Source organism: Lagenorhynchus albirostris, chromosome 4 (assembly GCF_949774975.1).
Source record: "Lagenorhynchus albirostris chromosome 4, mLagAlb1.1, whole genome shotgun sequence".
NCBI lineage: Eukaryota > Metazoa > Chordata > Mammalia > Artiodactyla > Delphinidae > Lagenorhynchus > Lagenorhynchus albirostris.
Genome location: NC_083098.1, coordinates 92,684,001 through 92,707,400, shown reverse-complemented (window position 1 = coordinate 92,707,400; position 23,400 = coordinate 92,684,001).

Below are 23,400 nucleotides of genomic sequence, written 5' to 3'. Positions count from 1 at the left end.
ACTCTGTGTGAATAGTGTTCATCCTTCGAAAGCCAGTCCATGCCAGTGATTTTGAAAGAATCATTCCTCCTCTAGAAGAATACCTGATCTTGTGAGTATGCTCCTTCTCAGAAAGAAATACAGTAATTTCTTTGGAAACGTTTTATATACAGGCTTACCTCGCTTTATTGTACTTTACTGCACTTTGCAGATATTTCATTTTTTACAAATTGAAGGTTTGTGGCAAACAATGCGTGAAGTAAATCTATCAGCACCATTTTTTCAACAGCATTTGCTCACTCTGAGTCTCTCTGTCACGCTTTGGTAATTCCTGTATTACTTCAAACGTTTTCATTATTATTACATATATTATGGTGATCTTTGATGCTACTGTTGTAGTTGTTTTGGGGTGCCATGAACCCTGCCACATAAAATGCAAACTTGATTGACAAATGCTGTGTGTGTTCTGACTGCTCCACTGACTGGCTGTTCCCCCATCCTCTCTCCCTTTCCTTGAGCCTCCCTATTCCCTGAGACACAACTATATTAAAATTTGACCAATTGATAACCCTACAATGGTCTTTAAGTGTTTAAGTGAAAGGAAGAGTAAATTAAAGTGGTACACTTCATTGTTGTCTTATTTTAAGAAATTGTCATGGACAGCCCAACCTTCAGCAACCATCAACAAGGCAAGACCTTCCATCAGCAAAAACACTATGACTTGCTGAAGGCTCAGATGATGGTTAGCATTTTTTAGAATTAAAGTATTTTTTAATTAAGGTATATGTGTTGGTTTTTTTAGATATAGTGCTATTGTAAGCTTAATAGACTAAAGTGTAGTATAAACGTAACTTTTTATATGCACTTGGAAACCAAAGAAAATCATGTGACTCACTTTATTGCGATATTTGCTTTATTGTGGTGGTCTGGAATTGAACCTGAAATATCTCTGAAGTATACCTGTATAACTTCTTCTATCATTACCTAATTATGTTTCCATGAATCTGTTTTCATATCTACCCATATATCACTTAGTTTGTAAAGGCTAAGAAAATTAATTCATGTTGAGGTACCAATTTCACACCTATTAGGACAGCTGTCATTAAAAAGATGGGTAAGGGCTTCCCTGGTGGCACAGTGGTTGAGAGTCCGCCTCCCGATGCAGGGGACACGGGTTCGTGCCCCGGTCCGGGAAGATCCCACATGCCGCGGAGTGGCTGGGTCCGTGAGCCATGGCCACTGAGCCTGCGCATCCAGAGCCTGTTGCTCCGCAATGGGAGAGGCCACATCAGTGAGAGGCCTGCGTACCGCAAAAAAAAAAAAAAAAAAAAAAAAAGATGGACAATAACAAGTGTTGGAAAGGATGTGGAGAAACTAGAACCCTCATATGTTTCTGGGGGGGGGATGTAAAATAATGAAGCCACTTTGTAAGTCAGTTAGTTCCTCAAAAAGTTAAATAAAGAGTTACCATATGATCCAGCAATTCCACTCTTAGGAATATGCCCAGGAAAATTTTTAAAATATGTCAAAAGATTTGTGTACAAATATTCATAGCAACATTATTTGTAATAGCCCCCAAATGGAAACAAGGTAAAGACCATCAGCTAATTAATGGATAAATGAAATATGGCATATCCATAGAATAAAATATTTGGCCATAAAGAAGAATGAAGTACTGATTCATGCTACAATGTTGATAAACCTTTGAACCATTATGCTAAGTGGAAGAAGCCATACACAAAAAGCCACATATTGTATTATTCCTTTTAAATGAAATGTCCAGAATAACTAAGTCAATAGAGACAAAAGTAGATTAGAGATTGCCAGGGGCAATAATCAACTGATATATGGTTGAGTGGAGGATTGGCTGAATTACAAATGATGAAATGAAGGGGTAGGTCAAAATGATCCAACCCAGTTTTTCTGTTTTAGTTTATTATTTTTGCCAGCCTCCTAAGTGGCATAAACTTTCTTAACAAATAACACCAACTGTCAGTGCTTAGCACTTAGGTAACTGTTGACTGCTGTGCTTACCTAAAGACACATAAAGAATGTGAATGAATCTACACTTAAAAGTGCAATTTTTCAATCTTTGATCTCAATTTCTTGAAGACATTCCCTGCAGTTGTAGTCAGGACCTTGGCTGTGTGGCAGTCTTTAAAATTGTATGGATTCAATCAATGAGTTTACTGATGTTGAACAACAGGAAACTGTAAATAGAGGAGGTTGAAGTTGTCAGTTTACTGATAAAATCTTGTATGGGTAAGCAATTGAAAGTCTCCTGCAGTCAGCCTTGCAGAGCAATCCCTGGTGAAAGTGTATAATTACTTTTTTCTCCCAGTTTTCAGCTCCAAATAAGTCAAATGCAATGTCTGTGTTTGATCCCTTCAGTTATTCACAAGAAAGAGCCACACACAAAAGCTTGCAAATGATGACTCAAGATTAAAACAAAATAAACAAACAAAAAAATATGAGGTCAGGTTATGGCAAAAGTTGCTATTTTAAATATCAAAAGATACAATTTAATACAGGAATATCCTATCCTTTGCTTATAAGGTTACTAAACTGAAACAATTCAGCTCATTCCACAGGAAAACCACATAGCATTCAGATATGAATATACAAAAATATCTGAATCATTTTTAAGGCTTGAACAAGCTGAATCATCTATAGAAGTAAGTAATGATGTTGGCAAGTGCTGCACTTCTTTCCATTAAAGGCTTTTTTAATTTTCTCATGACAGGTAGCTGAAGTATATTTTAAATTAGTGTGTTATATTTTCTTTCTACTTCGTTTGTAGAGATTTCATATCCTTTCACTCATATCGGTTTTTATTGAACATGCAAATCATTGCAGGGAAATGAGCAAACTGCATTTATTGAGATGGCCAAACTCCCTTAGCCAAGCACTTCCCTTTAGCATAGTTTAATTTAGCATAGTTTAATTTTGTATTGAGAAACAAAGTTGACCTCATGCTTATGTTTTAGAATTTGCGTGTATGCAGTTTAGTAAAACAGCAAATATAATTTGTATTATATTATCATAGGCTTTCAAAACTATATCTAAAATAAGTAACTTTTTTTATTATTAAGAGATGTTCCAGGGGCTTCCCTGATGGCGCAGTGGTTGGGAATCTGCCTGCTAATGCAGGGGACACAGGTTCGAGCCCTGGTCTGGGAAGATCCCACATGCCACGGAGCAACTGGGCCCGTAAGCCACAACTACTGAGCCTGCGCGTCTGGAGCCTGTGCTCTGCAACAAGAGAGGTTGCGATAGTGAGAGGCCCGCGCGCCGCAATGAGAAGTGGCCCCTGCTTGCCACAACTAGAGAAAACCCTTACACAGAAACGAAGACCCAACACAGCCCAAAATAAATAAATTAATTAATTAAAAATAAAACAGAAGAGATGTTCCAACAAGATGTAGTGAAAAAAAATGACGTCTAGAACAGACTGTGAAATAAACATTTTAAGGAATAATTAGATCCTTTGTTCCATTCAGGTTCTTGCTTGTGAGTTTTAACTACCATTAATTGAATTTCTATTCAGCATGCTGGGTAGAAAATATTCTAAAATAAATGTTTTGTATAGACACTTTTTTCTCCTATTACAAAGGAAGAGTAAGGAGATAATACCTCCTGAATTTTTGCTGGTGATTATAATATTTATCAGGAAAGTAGGTAAATTATAAAAATAAATGGCAGTAAATATTTGTTTAGTCAGTCTATATTTAAGTAAAGAGTGTTGTCAAGAGGTAATCAAATGTCAGTGGCTTAAAGTCCTGGTTCTTTATTATTTATGTGCTCATGGAAAATTTATTTAATCTTTCTAAACTTTGATATATTCACCCTGGAAGAAAAGCTAAATTAAATTCTGGGGATAACAGAACCAGTGCTGGAGAATTAAGTAAAAAAGGAAAGAATTTAGTGTCTGACATATAACAGTTTGTCTGCAAATCCTTCTTCCTCCCTTCTTTTTTTCAGTCCTTCCATCCCTCCTTCCCTCCCTCCCTTCTACCCACTCTCTCTTCCTTGCTTCTTTTTTATTCCTTCCTGATTTTAATTATTTAATTTATTAGCTAGCAGGACCATTTTACCACCTCATTAGGCCCTAGTCACCAACAGTTACGGCCATGTCCTTCTACATTATATTAATGTGATAGGCACACATATAGAAGATCACTTTTTATAAAAGTTGTAATTTATCATAGTTTTTTTAAAAATCTATTTAATTAATTTATTTATTTTTGGCTGTGTTGAGTCTTCATTGCTGTGCACGGGGTTTCTCTAGTTGCTGCGAGTGTGGGCTACTCTTCATTGCGGTGCGTGGGCTTCTCACTGCGGTGGCTTCTCTTGTTGCGGAGCACAGGCTCTAGGCGCACGGGCTTCAGTAGTTGCAGCATGCGGCCTCAGTAGTTGTGGCTCACAGGCTCTAGAGCACAGGCTCAGTAGTTGTAGCGCACGGGGCTTAGTCGCTCTGCAGCATGTGGGATCTTCCCACACCAGGGATCAAACCCATGTCCCCTGCATCAGCAGGCAGATTCTCAACCACTGCACCACCAGGGAAGCCCTCTGTAATTTATTACAGTTTTGACTTTAAGTTAACTAGCTATTTAATCCAGATTGTCTATCATTTCTTAAAGTCATTGGGAATTCTTTCCAACACTTAAGTGAGATATGTAACCAACGGAATTTTTTCAATTGAATATTGAAATTGAAACTTAACAATGAAATACAATAGTTTTGTGGACATTTATTAGAATAAATTTTGTAAGATGCCTATTATGTAATGTGCACAATATACATATTGTTTTCCACCTGTCAAAGAACTCTGTAGGCTTTTGAAAAGAGGTCCTCTAATGCATCATGGATTAAACTGCACTGGTTGCTTGATCCTTATAAAAGTATATTAAGTCATTGCTGTTTATGGCAGCAGTTTTACCAGAAAATCTAACAAATATTAATTGTTGTAGTTAACAAATAATTGATAGATTATATGTTATCACATAACTTAGAATGAATGATTGAATGCAAAATATCCAAGATGGCTACTTCTACTCTATTGAAATGTCCATATTGACAGCTACCTTCTATTTACACAATGGTTGCATTTAGCTAAACGTTGTCTTGAAAAATATCATTTTGAAAACTCAAGGCCCTTGGATGCTAGCACCTTTATGCACAATTCATTTTCATAATTTGTGATTCTAGGAGAGTTGCTCCAAGTATAGGTCAGAGAATCTGTTAATCAGAATTTGGGGGTGGGGGTGGGAGGAAGCATCACTTTCAGGGGGTTTTCTGTTTCAAAAACACATAGGCTTTTTGCCAACAAGATATTTGTGTTATTTTTGTTTTTGAGTTAACATTTTATTGCTGAATTCCTGATGAAAATGCTTTATTACTTTTTTTTATTTTTATTTTTATTTTTTTGCAGTACGTGGGCCTCTCACTGTTGTGGCCTCTCCCGTTGCGGAGCACAGGCTCCGGACGCACAGGCTCAGCGGCCATGGCTCATGGGCCCAGTCGTTCCGCGGCATGTGGGATCTTCCTGGACCGGGGCACGAACCCGTGTCCCCTGCATCAGCTGGTGGACTCTCAACCACTGCGCCACCAGGGAAGCACTGCTTTATTCATTTTAAATGTTTACTGAATGAAGGGAAGGTTAGCACAAGATAGATTGGTTCGACTGAATTCTATTTTTTTTTTTGACAAGTGTTTGTCCCTTTACTTTTGCACAGAGATAAAGAAAAATACTTCAAGACATTCTAACCAACGGCAAGCAGTTCTCTGATTTGGAGTGTCTTGATTTGCTTTTAATTTGCATTTAGAGCGTATTTTATTCTAGCTAGGAAGTAGGATTCTCACATCTGTAAATGGAGTAGTGAAACTGTTTATATGTCCAAAATTGTTACATGCTGGTATTATTGTGTCTGTTGGGGATCTGGAAATAAGTAAGTTTAATAAATTGATTCAATTTTGAGTGTGTTAGAATTTAATGAAACAAATTGTACACAGTGATTCTCAACACTTTAATTAGAAGCTAACTTCAGGCCACTGAATTGTTTTACTTCTATCAGGGCATCACAGACAGGATGAAATGATATGTTGTAATATTTTGGATACAATTATTTCAGTTTTCACACTAGTTAAAAGGTTTTTCTCCATCTCCACCAAGGACAGAGGGACAGAATCCAGCTGTTTAGGAAATGATACATTTGTTAACCCTCTGTTCTGTGCATAGAATTGCATGATCCTCAGCTTATAAAAGGAATTGTAGTTCCTCTTTTTCTCGTGTAGATTAAGGGCAAGTCAGGAGAGAAAATATTAATGCAAACAAGTAGAGGACAAAAGCAGTATGATTTATTAATTACTACAAGACAGTAAAATAAACGTGAAAAAGTACATCAGGTTAACATAAACCTTGAATTGTGAAACAAGTTATAACTATATAATGAAACTGAACAGTTACAATTGCTCAAATGCTTTGAAGTTTTTATCTCAAATCCTTTAACTAGAATGTTCTTCCCTGTGCCCTATTAGCTTGTTACCTATTTTGAAGATATTTCAGAATAACTCCATCTAGCCCTTCTGGAAGTTTCCTCTGAACTACCCAGAAGCAGAATTAAATGTTTCCTCCATTGTGCTCCATTAGCACCTAGTACATACCTTTATTATGTAACTGCTCAGATGCATTTTCTCTCTCCAACCTGACCATAATTCTATACAAGACAAAGCTTTGTTCTATTTATTTGGGATCCCCATTACCTTGTACATGTTCCTGGATTTAATTCCTCTATCCAAACCCTCACGTTGTATCTAGACAGAAAGTATCTTCTCAACACTCTCTCTTTGGGGGAATCTGGTTCTATTTCTTTCCATTGCAGCCTGACACCTCCCTTTACACCACGGACTCCAATTTGATCAGCTCCTCTGAAGTTTGACCTATACTCCACTATCTACCTGGCATCTCTGCTTGAGTGCCATAAGGGAATCTCCACATTTTGTAAACTCATTTCACTTTTTCCATAAGCCATATCCCCTATCTCTCTTGCTGCTTAAGCTTGGATATTAGGAGTCATCCCTAAGTCTTCTCTATTCCTTATTCCTCACATAAAATATATCACCAATTCCTGATAATGATACTTTCAAAATCTATCTCCTTGATCTTCATCAACATGGCCACCACCTAGCATCTTCTAATATCCTTCTCTCTTTTCATTCACTGAATTTCAGTTGCACTGGACTCTTTTGTGTATTCAAGTTTGTGATTATTACCCATCTTGTTACTTCTGTTCTATCAGAAAAATACAAATTTGAATTCTTGGACATGGCTAGTTCCTTCACTTCATTCAGCTCTCAGGTTAATTTTGCTTCTCTAAGGACAGTACTGGGCTGTCCATTCTATATTGGAATCCACTCTCACCCAGATTGTTTTCTTACAGAGCATTTGTCTACTTCTTAGCACCTAAAATCTCATTAGTTTGTATTTGTGCCTGCTTTTATTATATAATATTTATTTCCTCATTATAATTTAAGAACCATGAATATAGTAATCATTTCATCATTATGTAGCAAACATCTAGCACAAAGCCAAGAACATAGGTGCACCATAAATATTTGTTAAAAAGATGAATACATCGATTGAAAAAATCATCAAGAGAAACACCATAATCAGAAGTATAGAGGATGCTATAATGTCAGCTCTACAGAGGAAAGCAAGTTTAGTTCTTTACCATTATATTCCTTTGTCTAAGGGCATTTTGACATGTCATATGTGTTCAATATTTGTTGAATAAATGGAAGAATTTAGAAAGCAATGCTTAAAGTAATTTTGAATGACCTCATCATTGTTGGGATCTACAATACTTCCAAGATAAATAAAATTGAACTATTTTTCTCTTCCATATACATAAGTAGAGACACTTTATTTTTTACAAAATTTTTGCTCAGTATATGCGCTGTATTATCAGTCAGTGAATAAAAGGGGTAACAACAGTTTTTTGGGTCACTGTATAAGATAATGTAATCAAGATAATGAAGAAACCTGAAATAACTTAAAAATCAAGGAGCACAGTAATAAATGGACTAACCATCAGAATGGCTTTTACAGAAAAGAAAAAAAAGAAAAGAAAAACACTCATATTTAAAACTTTGATCTGTAAGTAACAGAAGCAAAAACAAAAATTTCAAAAAAAATTAAAGTAACATTTGGTGGTATAAAACTTGTATACAGACTGGTTTTCTATCATTTCATGCAATAGTTATCCAACCATAAAACTTTAGCACAAGAGTTTTGGCATTTATTTTTTCTCAAAGTCTATGCTTTAGGCTAACTTCTCCTACCCCACTTATGTTTCTTTCCACTCTCTCCATGAGATGACGGAGACTTCTAAAATAACTGCTGCATTTTGGATAATTCACAATAGAGAAAACAGAAAAGTGAAGATCATGAGGGGCAAAATAATCATCTCTAGTTTGGGTTTTAAGTTTCAAATAGTAAAAAACTCTCAATCTGATTCTATTTTAGAAAGAATGAGAGGAATAAATTTTATATAATTAAATGCCCCTCTAATTCTGTAAGTTTCATAAATAAATATAAATAGATTTGAAAGAAATTCACATAAAAGCATGAGTTAAGTAACAACTTTTTTTTTTTTTTAGTAACAACTTTTTTAAGAAAAGCTTAAATTTAATCCTAATGAAGTTACACATATACTAGTGTAATGTTCAGTGAGAATTTCATAAAATAAGTAATTTCTTCTAAAACTTCTGAAAAAGCAAGGGCATTATGTTTCTCTTCATATGTTTAATGATCTTTGTTTTGTGGTATGCTATGATAGACACTTAAGAAAATTCCCTTTTTAGACCCCAGGAACCCAGATATCACCATGAAATGATTCATTTTCGACTTGGGTTAAGAAATGAGATTTGTAAGCAATGATTTGGGGCTATTGTTCATAACAAAGTGCATGAAAGTCTCTTTGTAAAACTAATATTGTATAATAAGTGAATGTTTACTATAGTAAACGGTAAATTTATTATGTAAATTGTTTCATGGAATTCCACATTGGGGGCCTGAGCCTATTGTATCCCTTTGAATAACAGATTCTTCCCTAAATCATTTGAAACCTGTAGTCTGTAACATTTAAATAGGATAGCATGATTTTGTTATAGTAGAATAGTTTAAATTTAAGCATAGCCATCCTGTTTCATTTATAAAAGTGTCATTGGGTTTTAATGAACAATTTGAAAGACTGAGAGTAAAAAGTACCTGCATGTTTCTGATCTGTGAGGGCCCGGCTCCGCTAGAGCAGGTTTTCTGCACCTTGGCATTATTGCCATTTTGGACTGGATTATGTGTACGTCTGTGGTGGGGTGGGAGGAGGAGGCAGGGGATGCTGACCTGTACATTTTAGGATATTTAACAGCATCTTGGAGTAGATACCAGTAGCATTGCAACCTTGGTATGACAAAAATCTTTCCAGATCTTAGCAAATGTTCCAGGGGAGAAATACCCCAGTTTGAGACCCACTGCTTTAAAAAAAAAAAAAAATCTCTCATAACCCACCTACCCACTTAAAAGCATAAGCCTTCAGGCTCTCTCTCTTGGAAACCTTGTGGAAACAGATGATGCTTTCATACCAGTGCCATAGCTGTCACCTATCCCAGAAGTCCCTAGTGAAATTGCTGGCTTTGTCTAAAGTAGAAAAGCTGAGCTACTACACTCACGAATTCACTACCAAGCAGGGACCAAACTCTTGTCTACAAATGTTATGGACCCAAGTCAGGAAAACTTTATCCTTTACCTTCTTTCCCCATATTCTAAGGTAGATGGAGGTAGCAACCACCTGGGTTTTATTCAATCTGTGTTTTCTGTTAATAGGCATATTAGAGAAATAAATCTGTTCTTTGGTTCACAAACTGCCCCCCATACATGGAAGGCAAAGAGAGACAGAAGAAAGAGACAAACCACACCAGATTGACAGGTAGCAGCTTTAACAATCAAAGGAACTTACATCTGAGGCTTGTCTTAGGCAGCTGCAAGACAAATAGCTTTCTACACCTGCCCACCAGAATCTTAAAAGTTTATATAGAGGCCTTAACTGGATTCAGTCACATGCACTATCCAGACAGTCTCAGCATCACATTGCTCTCTCAAGGCTGCATCCTTGAAAATGGCTCCAGCTGAAGAAAGATGGTCAGAACTTATATTCCAAGGGCAGGGGAGGGTGAGAGGAGCCTCTGATTGGTGGGTCCAGCTCATGGGTCAGCTAAAGTCACATCCTCTTAATGACCTCCAACAGCTTTTTGTTTACTCTTTGAAGTTAAAAGATTAATCTTTACTTAATTCTCTATTTAAGACCCTTGTGTGTTAATAAGCAGTGCTTGTTTACATTTTATAGGTATTTAACAAACCATGGCGATGTGTCCTTCCGTGGGCCAAATGATGTCTGAAAATTGTGATCACATGTCACCATAGGTCCAAAGATGCTGCCCTGGAGAAAATAATAAATAGGAACAGTGCAGAATTCCAGCTTCAGATGAGTCAGTCACCTTCAGATGTGGCTGACAGAGGGCAAGGTCAGCGAGCAGGCTAACACACTCTCATGCAACCCCACTACTAAAGAAGCAAGCACAGCTCTGGGTCTCTTGAATTTCTAGACAAGTGAAGAAAGCCACATTCTGGCAGAGGGCATGAGTAGTGAAATTAGTATCTAGATATGATTTGATATTTAATTTGTTAGGGAAAATATATTGAAATAATTTTGTGCAATTCCTGTTTGTTGGTATGTATCAGTTATTTTGTGTTGAATGAAAGAACCACTTGGAAACTTAACAACTTAAAAAGAGAACCGTTTATTTAACTCAGTGCTCCATGGGTTGACTATTTAGATGGCACTCAGATGGATGGTTTTTCTACTGATGTTAACTGGACTTCCTCATGCATTTTTGGGTGTTTGCAGGTCAGCCAGCTCCTCTTGTAGGGGATGGCTGGTTAGAAGTTGGGGATGACAGGAGCAACTGGACCACAAGTTTCTCATTATCCAACAACCTAGCTTACCCTTGTGTCCATGTAAGAACAGAAGCTGCAAGATGTCTTTGATTCAAAGCTGAAAATATCCATGTTACTTATGTCAGATTCTCTTGGTCAAAGCAAGTCACTGACAAGCCCAGATTCAAGGAATTGAGGTACAGATTCTATCCCTTGATAGGAAGTTCTATAAAATATTTTAATCATTTTTGGGGTAATTTTTTGTGGGTGTTCAAATTTCATTCATTTTTCCAGTTAAAACAATTAAATTACGTGTTTTTCAGATTTTAAAAAAATCCTTAATTTTAGAAGGAGCTATGGAATATATGATATAGGATTGCACATTGTTTATAAATATTTCTCTTTGAAGAGCAGGAATAGAAAATTGTATTTTATAAAGTGGCAAACCCTGGAAAAGGGTACTGCTTGAGGGAAATTGCAAGCCTTTTTTCTACTTATTCATTTTCTTCCATTATTCTTCCCACCCAAATTATTGACACTTGAACAACTTATTATGGTATTTTTCTTTTTATGAAATCAAATAAATATTTTATTATGTACTCTTACACAGCTTCATATAATAGTTAACTATAGATTAATTTCCTTTTAGAGGGAATCATTATTCAATTAATATGCCCAGGATCTTTTAAAAAATGTTTTTGTTTTATATTCAGATAACTGATGTTCTGAGGCTATGTAAACTATGTAATATTCTCTCTGCCATGCCAACAATTATAAGCACTTTGCTTCTGACTTATTTCCATAGCTTTTAAGATTTAAAAAAAATCCAAATTTTTAAATTTAATGTTTGGTATCTGTATAGTTGCAAACATACTAGTCACATGGAGATTTTGCTTATAAGCTTAAAAATGACCAAAATATTTGTATAAAATTATAGACTGAGGACTCATATTAAGTTTACTCTTCTATGATCATATATTACATATTCTTCTCTTGAAGACTGAAGATATGTTTACAAAGGTACTATAACTATAAGACTATAGATCAAAGAAGAAAGACTTATGCCACAAAGAAACAGAGCACAGTAGGAAACAAAGGACATGAAGAAGGGACATAAGAAAGACTTAAGCCATTCAAATTTTAACAGCCATAAAAGAGGAAATTGACAGTAACACAATAATAGTGGTGGGCTCTAACACCCCACTTACGCCAATGGACAGATCATCAGACAGAAAATTAATAAGGAAACACAAGCCTTAAATGACACATTGGACCAGATAGACTTAATTGATATTTATAGGACATCCAAAAGCAGCAGAATACATTCTCTTCTCAAGGGCACACAGAAAATTCTCCAGGATAAATCACATCTTGGGTCACAAATCAAGCCTTGGCAAACTTAAGAAAAGTGAAATAGTATAAAGCATTTCTTATGACTCCAATGCTATGAGATTAGAAATCAATTACAGGAAAAATATACTGTAAAAATCATGGACGTTAAACAGTATATTACTAAATAACCAATGGATCACTGAAGAAATCAAAGAGGAAATCAAAAAATACCTAGATACAAATGATAACAAAAACATGACAGTCCAAAATGTATGGAATGGGGCTTCCCTGGTGGCGCAGTGGTTGAGAGTCCGCCTGCTGATGCAGGGGACACAGGTTTGTGCCCGGTCCAGGAAGATTCCACATGCTGTGGAGTGGCTAGGCCCGTGAGCCATGGCCGCTGAGCCTGCGCGTCCGGAGCCTGTGCTCCGCAAAGGGAGAGGCCACAACAGTGAGAGACCCATGTACCTCAAAAAAATACAAAAACAAACAAAAAAACAAAACAAAACAAAATGTATGGGATGCAGTGAAAGAAGTTCTAAGAGGGAAGTTTATACCTTTACAATCCTACCTCAAGAAACAAGAAAAATCTCAAATAAAAAATCTAACCCTACACTTAAAGCAACTAGAGAAAGAACAAACAAAACTTAAATTTAGTAGAAGGAAAGAAATCATAAAAATCAGAGCAAAAATAAATGAAGTAGAGATGAAGAAAACAACAGCAAAGGTCAATGAAACTAAAAGCTGGTTCTTTGAGAAGATAAGCAAAGTTGATAAACCATTAGCCAGACTCATCAAAAAAAGAGGGAGAGGATTCAAATCAATAAAATTAGAAATGGAAAAGGAGAAGTTACAACAGACACCACAGAAATACAAAGGATCACAAGAGACTACTACAAACGACTACACACCAATAAAGTGGACAACCTAGAAGAACTGGACAAATTTTTTTTTTTTTGTGGTACGTGCACCTTTCACTGTTGTGGCATCTCCCGTTGCAGATCACAGGCTCCAGATGCGCAGGCTCAGCAGCCATGGCTCACGGGCCCAGCTGCTCCATGACACGTGGGATCCTCCTGGACTGGGGCACGAACCCGCGTCCCCTGCATCGGCAGGTGGACTCTCAACCACTGCACCACCATGGAAGTCCAGAACTGGACAAATTTTTAGAAAGTTATGACCTTCCATGACTGAACCAAGAAGAAATAGAAAATATAAACAGATCAAACACAAGTACTGAAATTGAAACTGTGATTAAAAATCTTTTAACAAACAAAAGTCCAGGACCAGATGGCTTCACAGGTGAATTCTATCAAACATTTAGAGAAGAGTTAACAACTACCTTTCCAAAACACTTCCAAAAAATTGCAAAGGAGGCAACACTTCCAACCTCATTCTATGAGGCCACCATCACTGTGATACCAAAACCACACAAAGATATCACAAAAAATGAAAATTACAGGCCAACATCACAGATGAACATAGAAGCAAAAATCCTCAAACAAATACTAGCAAACCGAATCCAACAACACATTTAGAGTATCATACACCATGATCAAGTGGGATTTATTCCAGTCATGCAAGGATTTTTCAATATCCACAAATCAATCAGTGTGATACACCACATCAACAAACTGAAGAATAAAAACCATATGATCAACTAAATAGATGGAGAAAAAGCTTTTGACAAAATTCAACACCCATTTATGATAAAGACTCTCCAGAAAGTGGGCAAAGAGGGAACCTACCTCAACAAAATAAAGGCCATATATGACAAACTCACAGCAAACATTATTCTCAATGGTGAAAAACTGAAAGCATTTCCTCTAAGATCAGGAGCAAGACAAGGATGTCCACTCTCACCACTATTACTCAGCATAGTTTTGGAAGTCCTAGCCACAGCAATCAGGGAAGAAAAAGAAATAAAACGAATACAAATTGGAAAAGAAGAAGTAAAACTGTCACTGTTTGCAGATGACATGATACTATACATAGGGAATCCTAAAGATGCCAACAGAAAACTACTAGAGCTAATCAATGAATTTGGTAAAGTTGCAGGATACAAAATTAATGCACAGAAATCTCTTGCATTCCTATACATTAATGATGAAAAACCTGAGAGAGAAATTAAGGATACACTCCCATTTACTATTGTAACAAAAAGAATAAAATACCTAGGAATAACCCTACCTAGGGAGACAAAAGATCTGTAAGCAGAAAACTATAAGACACTGATGAAAGGAATTAAAGCTGATATAAACAGATGGAGAGATATACCAGTTCTTGGATTGGAAGAATCAATATTGTGAAAATGACTATATTACCCAAAGCAATCTACAGATTCAATGCAATCCCTATCAAATTACCAACGGCATTTTTTACAGAACTAGAACAAAAATTTTTTAATTTGTATGGAGACACAAAAGGCCCCGAATAGCCAAAGTAGTCTTGAGGGAAAAAAAATGGAGCTGGAGGAATCAGGTTCCCTGACTTCAGACTATATTACAAAGCTACAGTAATCAAGACAATATGGTACTGGCACAAAAACAGAAATATAGATCAATGGAACAGGATAGAAAGCCCAGAGAAAAACCCACGTACATACGGTCACCTTAGTTTTGATAAAGTAGGCAAGAATATACAATGGAGAAAAGACAGCCTCTTCAATAAGTGGTGCTGGGAAAACTGGACAGCTACATGTAAAAGAATGAAATTAGAACACTCCCTAACCCCATACACAAAAATAAGCTTTAAGTGGATTAAAGACCTAAATGTAAGGCCAGATATTATAAAGCTCTCAGAGGAAAATATAGGCAGAGCACTCTCTGACATAAATTGCAGTACGATCTCTTTCGATCCACCTCCTAGAGTAGTAAAAATAAAAACAAAAATACACAAATGGGACCTAATTAAAATCAAAAGTTTTTGCACAGCAAAGGAAACCATAAACAAAATGAAAAGACAACCCTCAGAATGGGAGAAAATATTTGCAAATGAAGCAACTGACAAGGGATTAATCTCCAAAATATACAAACAGCTCATGCAGCTCAATATTAAAAAAAAAACAAACAACCCATTCAAAAACTCAGTGGAAGATCTAAATAGACATTTCTCCAAAGAAGACATACAGATGATTAAAGAGCACATGAAAAGATGCTCAACATCACTAATTATTAGAGAAATGAAAATCAAAACTACAATGAGGTATCACTTCACACTGGTCAGAATGGTCATCTTCAAAAAATCTACAAACAGTGAATGCTGGAGAAGGTGTGGAGAAAGGGAACCCTCCTATACTTTTGGTGGGAATGTTAACTGATACAGCCACTGTGGAAAACAGTATGGAGGTTCCATAAAAAACTAAAAATAGAGCTACCATATGATTCAGCATTCCCACTCCTGGGCATATATCCAGAAAAACATATAATTCAAAAGGATATATGCATCCCAGTGTTCATTGTAACACTGTTTACAATAGCCAGGACATGGAAACAACCTAAGTGTCCATCAACAGATGAATGGATAAAGAAGATGTAGTATGTACATACAAAGGAATATTACTCAGCCATAAAAAAGAATGAAATATTGCCATTTGTGGCAACATGGATAGACCTAGAGATTGTCATACTGAGTGAAGTATGTCAGACAGAGAAAGCCAAATATCATATGATATCACATGTGTGGAATCTAAAAAACGGGTACAAATGAATTTATCTACAAAACAGAAATAGAGTTACAGATGTAGAAAACAAACTATGGTTACCAAGGGATAAGGGGGGGAGGGATAAACTGGGAGATTTGGATGGACATATACACACTACTACATATTAAATACATAAGTAATAAGGACCTACTGTATAGTACAGGGAACTCAATACTTTGTAATGGCATATATGGGAAAAGAATCTAAAAAAGAGTGGTATATGTATATGTATAACTGATTCACTTTGCTGTACACCTGAAACTAACACAATGTTGGAAATCAACTATACTTCAATAAAAACTTTTTAAAAATGAAAGACTTAAGCCATGAAATAAAAAAGAACAGTAGCAAAGAGGGTGAGGAAGGAAATGATATAGGGTAGTAAAAAAAATAACAAAAAAGCAATGTATATATTTTCTTTCTTTTTTTTCATAATTTTATTTGCTTTTACTCTTTCCAGAGTAAGCTGCACAATAAAAGAAATTCCTATCCAATTCCTGAATCCTCAAGAATGTTTTGAAAGTAGCCATGGTTTAAATTGGGGAGGGCAGCAACATGATTCGGTTGCCTAGAGCTCAGATCTGGTCGTACCCCACATTTACCATCTGAGATGAGTTGGATGAGCCTTCCTGATGCTCATTTTCCTCAACAGGAAATTAAACATGATAATAGCTTCCTATTAGTGTTGATGTAAAAATGTGTACGTTTATTGTTCAGTAAAATATGTACTGAACAGTACAATAGTCCAATAAATGGTAGATATTTTACAAATATATGCTAGCATATTTCTGTAAATTGAAGAACCACCTTCTATTCTGTCTCTGGTATACATAGAATTTTTATATTTGTAGTAAATAAAATATATGTAGATACTTGAAAAGTCAACTTCTCAGATGTTTTCTTTGAGCAAAGTGTGGCTAGATTGTTTAACATTTCAGGAATACCAATAAATTTTGGTTGCATTTTACTGATATGTTTTTTGACAAAATTCAGAGTTTAAAAATGTTAGTGTAAAGTTGATTCATCAAAGAAATTAATTAAAGGGCTTGACATTGTTACTGATAGCAATGTAAACTTTAATTTTATGACTAAAATAGTATTTTTAAAATAATTTCCCTTACAACATGGTGAAGGACATGAAGCCAAGAGTTGTAATGTATAGAGCTATTAAGAATACATTACATGGGTTGACATACATCTCTAATTTTAATAGCATCTAATTCAGCAAAGAATGAATTATATTATCAATTTGGTACATTTTTATTAAATGTTTTAAGAAGAAACAACTGGGCTTCCCTGGTGGCGCAGTGGTTGACAGTCCGCCTGCCAATGCAGGGGACACGGGTTCGTGCCCCAGTCTGGGAAGATACCACATATCGTGGAGCGGCTGGGCCCGTGAGCCATGGCCGCTGAGCCTGCATATCCAGAGCCTGTGCTCTGCAACGGGAGAGGCCACAACAGTTAGAGGCCCGTGTACCACAAAAAAAATTAAAAATAATAAAAAAAAGAAACAACTCAGTTTAATTTTTCAGCTCAATCTACATTAATTTTCCAGCTCAGTCTACATTCTTTTCTACCAAACATGCTAAATACTCCTAGAAAGTAACAAATGGTTCTGTACCCTCTCAAATATAGAGACAATAATTAAGGTAAGCCAAGTATTGTGGTAAAGATATAAAAGGCAGGTCACTGACTTTAGAAAATACCTACTCTACTACAGTAATCAGATAACTGTCAGATGATTACAAATCATTGCAATCTATGCTGCTGTGACAAGAATCTCATGCTTTGGTCCTTTTTCCTTCTTTCTCATTTGGATTGGAACTACATCCTTTCCACTCCTTTCTCTCAAAGTTTTCACAATTCAGTTCTCACATTGATTCCTCTGGACGTCTTTCTCTGAACCCATTAAGTGCTTGGTGTTCCATCTCTGTTCAGACAGGTTAAACTTTTTCATAAAACACAGATATTGTAGTAGTGTGTGTATGTGTGTGAGTCTGTGTGTGTAAAATGTTTTAGAAATGCTCTACTGGCCATCAATTGCAATTAGAAGAAAACATAAAACATTTTTTCATGGCCAACTTGAACCCATATTATCACTTCTCCCCTGCCCCATAAAGCCCTTCATGATTTTCTTCAATCACACAAACAATTTTTCTCTTCTATTTCTCTCTTTCTTCCTCCCTTTCTCTTCCTCTCCCTCTCTTCCTCTCCCCCTTCTTCCTTCCTTCCTTCCTTCCTTCCTTCCTTCCTTCTCTTTACCTTCAATCCTTTGAAAACCTCAAGACACTATCCTCTTTGAAATTAAGCTTGAAGCACTCTTCTTCCTGTATCCTGTCATGGCTAACTGTTCATTAGTCACACCACAGCTTAAAATGCAACACCCTAAGAGAAGCCATTTGGAACACTTATTCTAAAGTAGCCATGAAAACTTTCTAACTCTATGCCACTTTTCAATTATTTCTTCTTTCCTTTTTTTGTGTTCTGAAATTACCTTACCTATTTTCTTTTTTTTTTTAGAGTGTCTCTCTGCCATTTAGAATGTATATGAGTTCTTAGAAGGCAAATTCCACAGCCCTTCGGTATAGAGAAAATGCTTGATGAATACATAATATATACATTGAATGACTAACCTTTCAAATCAATAGATGGCAAATATATTCATATGGGGTGGGGGCGTAGGGAGACTCTCTGACTCACTTCATTCATATTTATTTCTTAAACAAAGAATGGGTGAGTGGTTTATCTCCTGAAACGCACCTAAACCAGTGTTAAATTCCCCTGTGTGCATGGGAAGGAAATTTATTATCACTTCACTGAATGGCTCACTCAAATATCCTTTTATCCTGAAAATGTTCGGTAGCCGCTATGCTACTCAAAGAAAGAGTGACAGAGAAAACTGCTCACCACTTGGTTTATTGCCTTCCAAGTCAGTTATATTTTTCAATTTAAATCTGAGAGATAATCAATACACTGGGATGCATTCCGGGTGTGTTTTTAAGACAGCAAACTGCAAGTGTAATATGATCTGAGGTTGAAAATAAATGTGTGTGGGGAGGTGTCAGTGAATTTCAGTAACATCACTGAGAAGAAGAGGAATTCTGAAAGCGGAGAATGCAGCTTTTTTCAGTAAGGGCATTCTAATCTTTAGCCAGTTTCTGCTTTTCTCTCTTCCAAAAATTTTAAAGGATCTTATCAAATAATATTTCTCTTTCTTACAGTAATTTTATTTTACTATTTTCCCATGGCTGATTCTACTAGAGCTTGAGCTAACCCACTACAAGGAAATCATTTTGAACACAGACACGGTAAATTACTACAAGGTATGGGTCAAAGTAGTTTCTGAAAAATGTATCTATTTTATTCAGGTAACAACTTATACAGTAGGAGAATTGGATTAATTTTCTTCAGGCAATAGAAAGCGGCATTTTAGCTACCTTTCAGACAGGATCCAAATAATGAAATTTTATATATATGTATATATATATGTATGTAATATATACAATATATATGTATATATAGTCCTGCTTTTCTTTTCTTCAAACTTTGTACATGGGCTTTTTATGAACTTTTTTTCTATGAACTTCATTATATTCTCCCTTTTATTCATTTATCCATAAATAAACGTTCATTATGAAATTACCAAATGCCAGGCACTAATCTATATCGCTGAATTAAGGAGGTCCCTAGCCTCACAGAGCTTACTTTCTATTGGAAATCATTAGCTAGCTTTTAAGAGCAGTCATGATATTCCAGCATTCTTCTTAGTGCTTTGGTGGACACTATGTTAATGTTATTTCTAATTTGAAAGACAAAGATACTAAGCCTCAGAGCATGTAAAGCACATTTTCAAGATCACCAAGTTAGTTAAGTGTTAAAAATGAGAAATAAACCCGTACAGTTTGCACAAGCCCATGTGTCTAGCTGCCATGCTATTTTGCCCTTTTAGCGTGTACTCTTCCAATACATATATCTATGCTATTTGTATGCTTCCTTGTGTTTTTAAATGTTTTATATTTTAATTGTTAAAATAATAAATAACACAGGGAATTTGGAAAATGGAGAAAATACTCATTAACACCATCTTATAACTATTAATCTCTAAATATTCTCATGTTTCAATCTATAAACACTTGTAATCATAGTACATGAGCAAATTGATCTCCTACCTTTTCCATTTTCCATTTTATTATATTTTTTCCATTATGTTATATACAATTCAAATACATTTTATTATAATTTTTCTATAATGCTACATAGAGTTCATAATCAATATTTTTAAGCTGCTTAAAAGTCCATTGAGTCGATATATCATTATATAATTTATTCATTGACAGATATTTCTTCATTGAAGAAAATAAAAACAGGATTTTATCATATAAAAAAGCACTTTGCAATTTCAATTCAAATTAAATTAAACATAAAATCCTTTGACAACTTTATGGTAGCTAGTTTTCCATGTACTATGATCTGTCTCCAAAAACATACTTCAACAAATATTTCTTGTATCCTACCATTCACCACTCTCTGTGATAGGTCTTAAGGATGTTAAATTGATGGAAAACAGTCTCTAAATGCAAGAAGATCCTAATCCAGTCAGAAGCGACAGAAATCCAAAACAGTATGAGATACGAGAACACATAAAAATGCACCTAGTTTAGAAATGTAGTGTTGATGAAAATGGATGGGATAGAAAGGGCTTCTGAACAAGGTGACATTTACACAGAAATCTGGAAGAGTGGTAGAAATTGTTTAGAATGGTTTATTAGCCTGCTCAGGCTGCTATAACAAAATACCACACACTGTGTGACTTAAACAACAGACACTTACTTTCTTACAGTTCTGGGGCTGGAATTCCAATATCAAGGTGCCAACAGGTTGGTTTCTGGTAGACCTCACTTTCCTTGTAGATGGCCACCTACTCTCTGTGTCCTCACATCGCCTCTTTTTGTGCATGCATGGAAAGAAAGACCAGGTGTCTTTTCTTCTTTTTTGTAAGGACACAAGTCCTGTGGGATTATGGTCCTGTCCTAATGACTTAATTTAACTGATTACCTCATAAAGGTCCTGTCTAGGAATACAATTACATTGGGGGTTACGATATCATATGATATCATGAATTTTAGAAAGAATTCAGTTCATAACAGATGAGGAGAAGGGAAGAGATGAGGGATAAGATAGATAAAATTAGTGAACCATATGTTTAAAAAATAATTTAAAAAAATCATGAGGGAGAGACAAGAAACTACTAAAATAACTGCATACTATCTTAGAGGAGATTGTTAAAACTTTCATAAAAATTAACAATCACATTTTGAAAAGGGCACTTAAAACAAGACAGGATATCAATTATTTAACATCATTTCTAGTTTTTAGATTTGCTTCTATCAGGGTCAAATATGAATAATTATCTTACTTGATTAAAAATTCATTCTGAATAATCTGCTCATATTTTTTAAAGGTAATATGAAAACTGTAATCATAAAATGTGAGAGAAGAGAATATAGAGAAAAAAGAAAGAAGGTGGTTAACAAGAAATATGTACCGGGCTTCCCTGGTGGCGCAGTGGTTGAGAGTCTGCCTGCCGATGCAGGGGACATAGGTTCGTGCCCTGGTCCGGGAAGATCCCACATGCCATGGAGCGGCTGGGCCCGTGAGCCATGGCCGCTGAGCCTGTGCGTCCAGAGCCTGTGCTCCGCAACGGGAGAGGCCACAGCAATGAGAGGCCTGCGTGCCGCAAAAAAAAAAAAAAAATATATATATATATATATATATATATATATATACAACAGAGGTCTCTAAAGAAAATAAAAACTTTGGTAGGAGCAGGAGGTTGGAATAAGAATATGGACTCAGATTCTTCTTTTGACCAATATTTGGACAAACCCGATCAGATTGATAAAGTGAAAAAGATGACATTTATCTTAAATTTATTATCTAATTACTCTGTACAAATGATTTGAAAGGCTGTCTGTATTTCAATATATGGAATTTCTTACTATATTTAGGGAGTTAGATTTCATAAAAGCTTCCTTTGTGGATTTGCATTATAGGTTAATATGATAGCTAATTATTTTTACATATTCTCAGAATGAAAATGATTTATTAAATACAATTTTAACACTTTGATTTATAAGACAGCTAGAGCTGGTAACCCACAATAAATTAATCTGCTATGAATTATGAAATTATTAATGCAGCTCAACTTAAACATCTGTGATTCACAGAAATTACATGGAATTATTTATCAGTGCCATTGCCCCTTTCTGCCTTACCTAACTACATTTGGTGAATGGAGCTGACATATGTTTGTCATTACATAGGGAATAGAGTCTGTGCCAAAACATATGGCTCAGGGCTTAAAAGTTAAACTGCATGAATATTTATGAATACACTGTCCAATATACAAAATTTCTAAAATATTTGAATGATTGAGATTTAGTGTTCAAATTGATAGAGTGAAGAAGTGTTGGCTTTAAATTTAAAATAAAATAGCTACCATTTCTTAATTGCTAGACTGGGCTAACAGCTTTAACTCCCATATTTAATTTAACTGTTCAAAACATTTTATAAATAAAAATCTGAGGGAATCATGGAAATTCATATTGCTGGTAATTTATGAAGCCATAATTTGAAATCAAGTGTGTCTGATTCAAGATGCCAGGCTCATTTTTCTCATCTGCAAAACTGAAAAAATAGACCATACCCTCCTTAGTTAACAAGACAGTTTTGAGGTTCAAATGTAAGAGAGAAAAATTTTTGTAAATTGTAACACCTAAATATTTGTAAAATTACTTCTTTAGTTATGGCTGATTTACTTAACCCATTCACTTTATTACCTATCCAAACAAGAAATACAAATAGGGCTAAGAAGAAGCCAAACGAAAAGCTAGGTAGAGCTGTTCTGTTCAGGTATGCCGCCAACACAGTACCCAAAGCTGTCAAGGTGATAACCCTTTATTCCAACCTATCTAAAATTTCACATTAAAAAACTTGGCCTCGGGTATTTAACAGGGAAAAATGCTCCCAAGTGAGTGGAATATAAAGCTCTTTGGATGCCAAATGTTAAATTAACAAACAAAACAAAACAAGATTTCTAGACAAGTCCAATCAACCAATTGATCAATTGATGGTGATGCCATAGCTCCTTGTCGTGGTTTAGAACAAAGAAGATTGCCAGTAGCGTGCTGTGGGAAAGGCAAGGCTTGTATTTATTGAAATCAATGGATTAGGAGAGTTGATGTGCAAATAATCTCTATTTTACTTGTCTTTTTATACCTTAATCCAACTGGCTTGAGTCAAAGAAGGATACTTTAAAGTCTTAGTGTTCTTCCCCCTCCTTTCCTAATGTAACTTCAACCAAACTAACAATTAAACCATAGTCTCAGATCAGAGC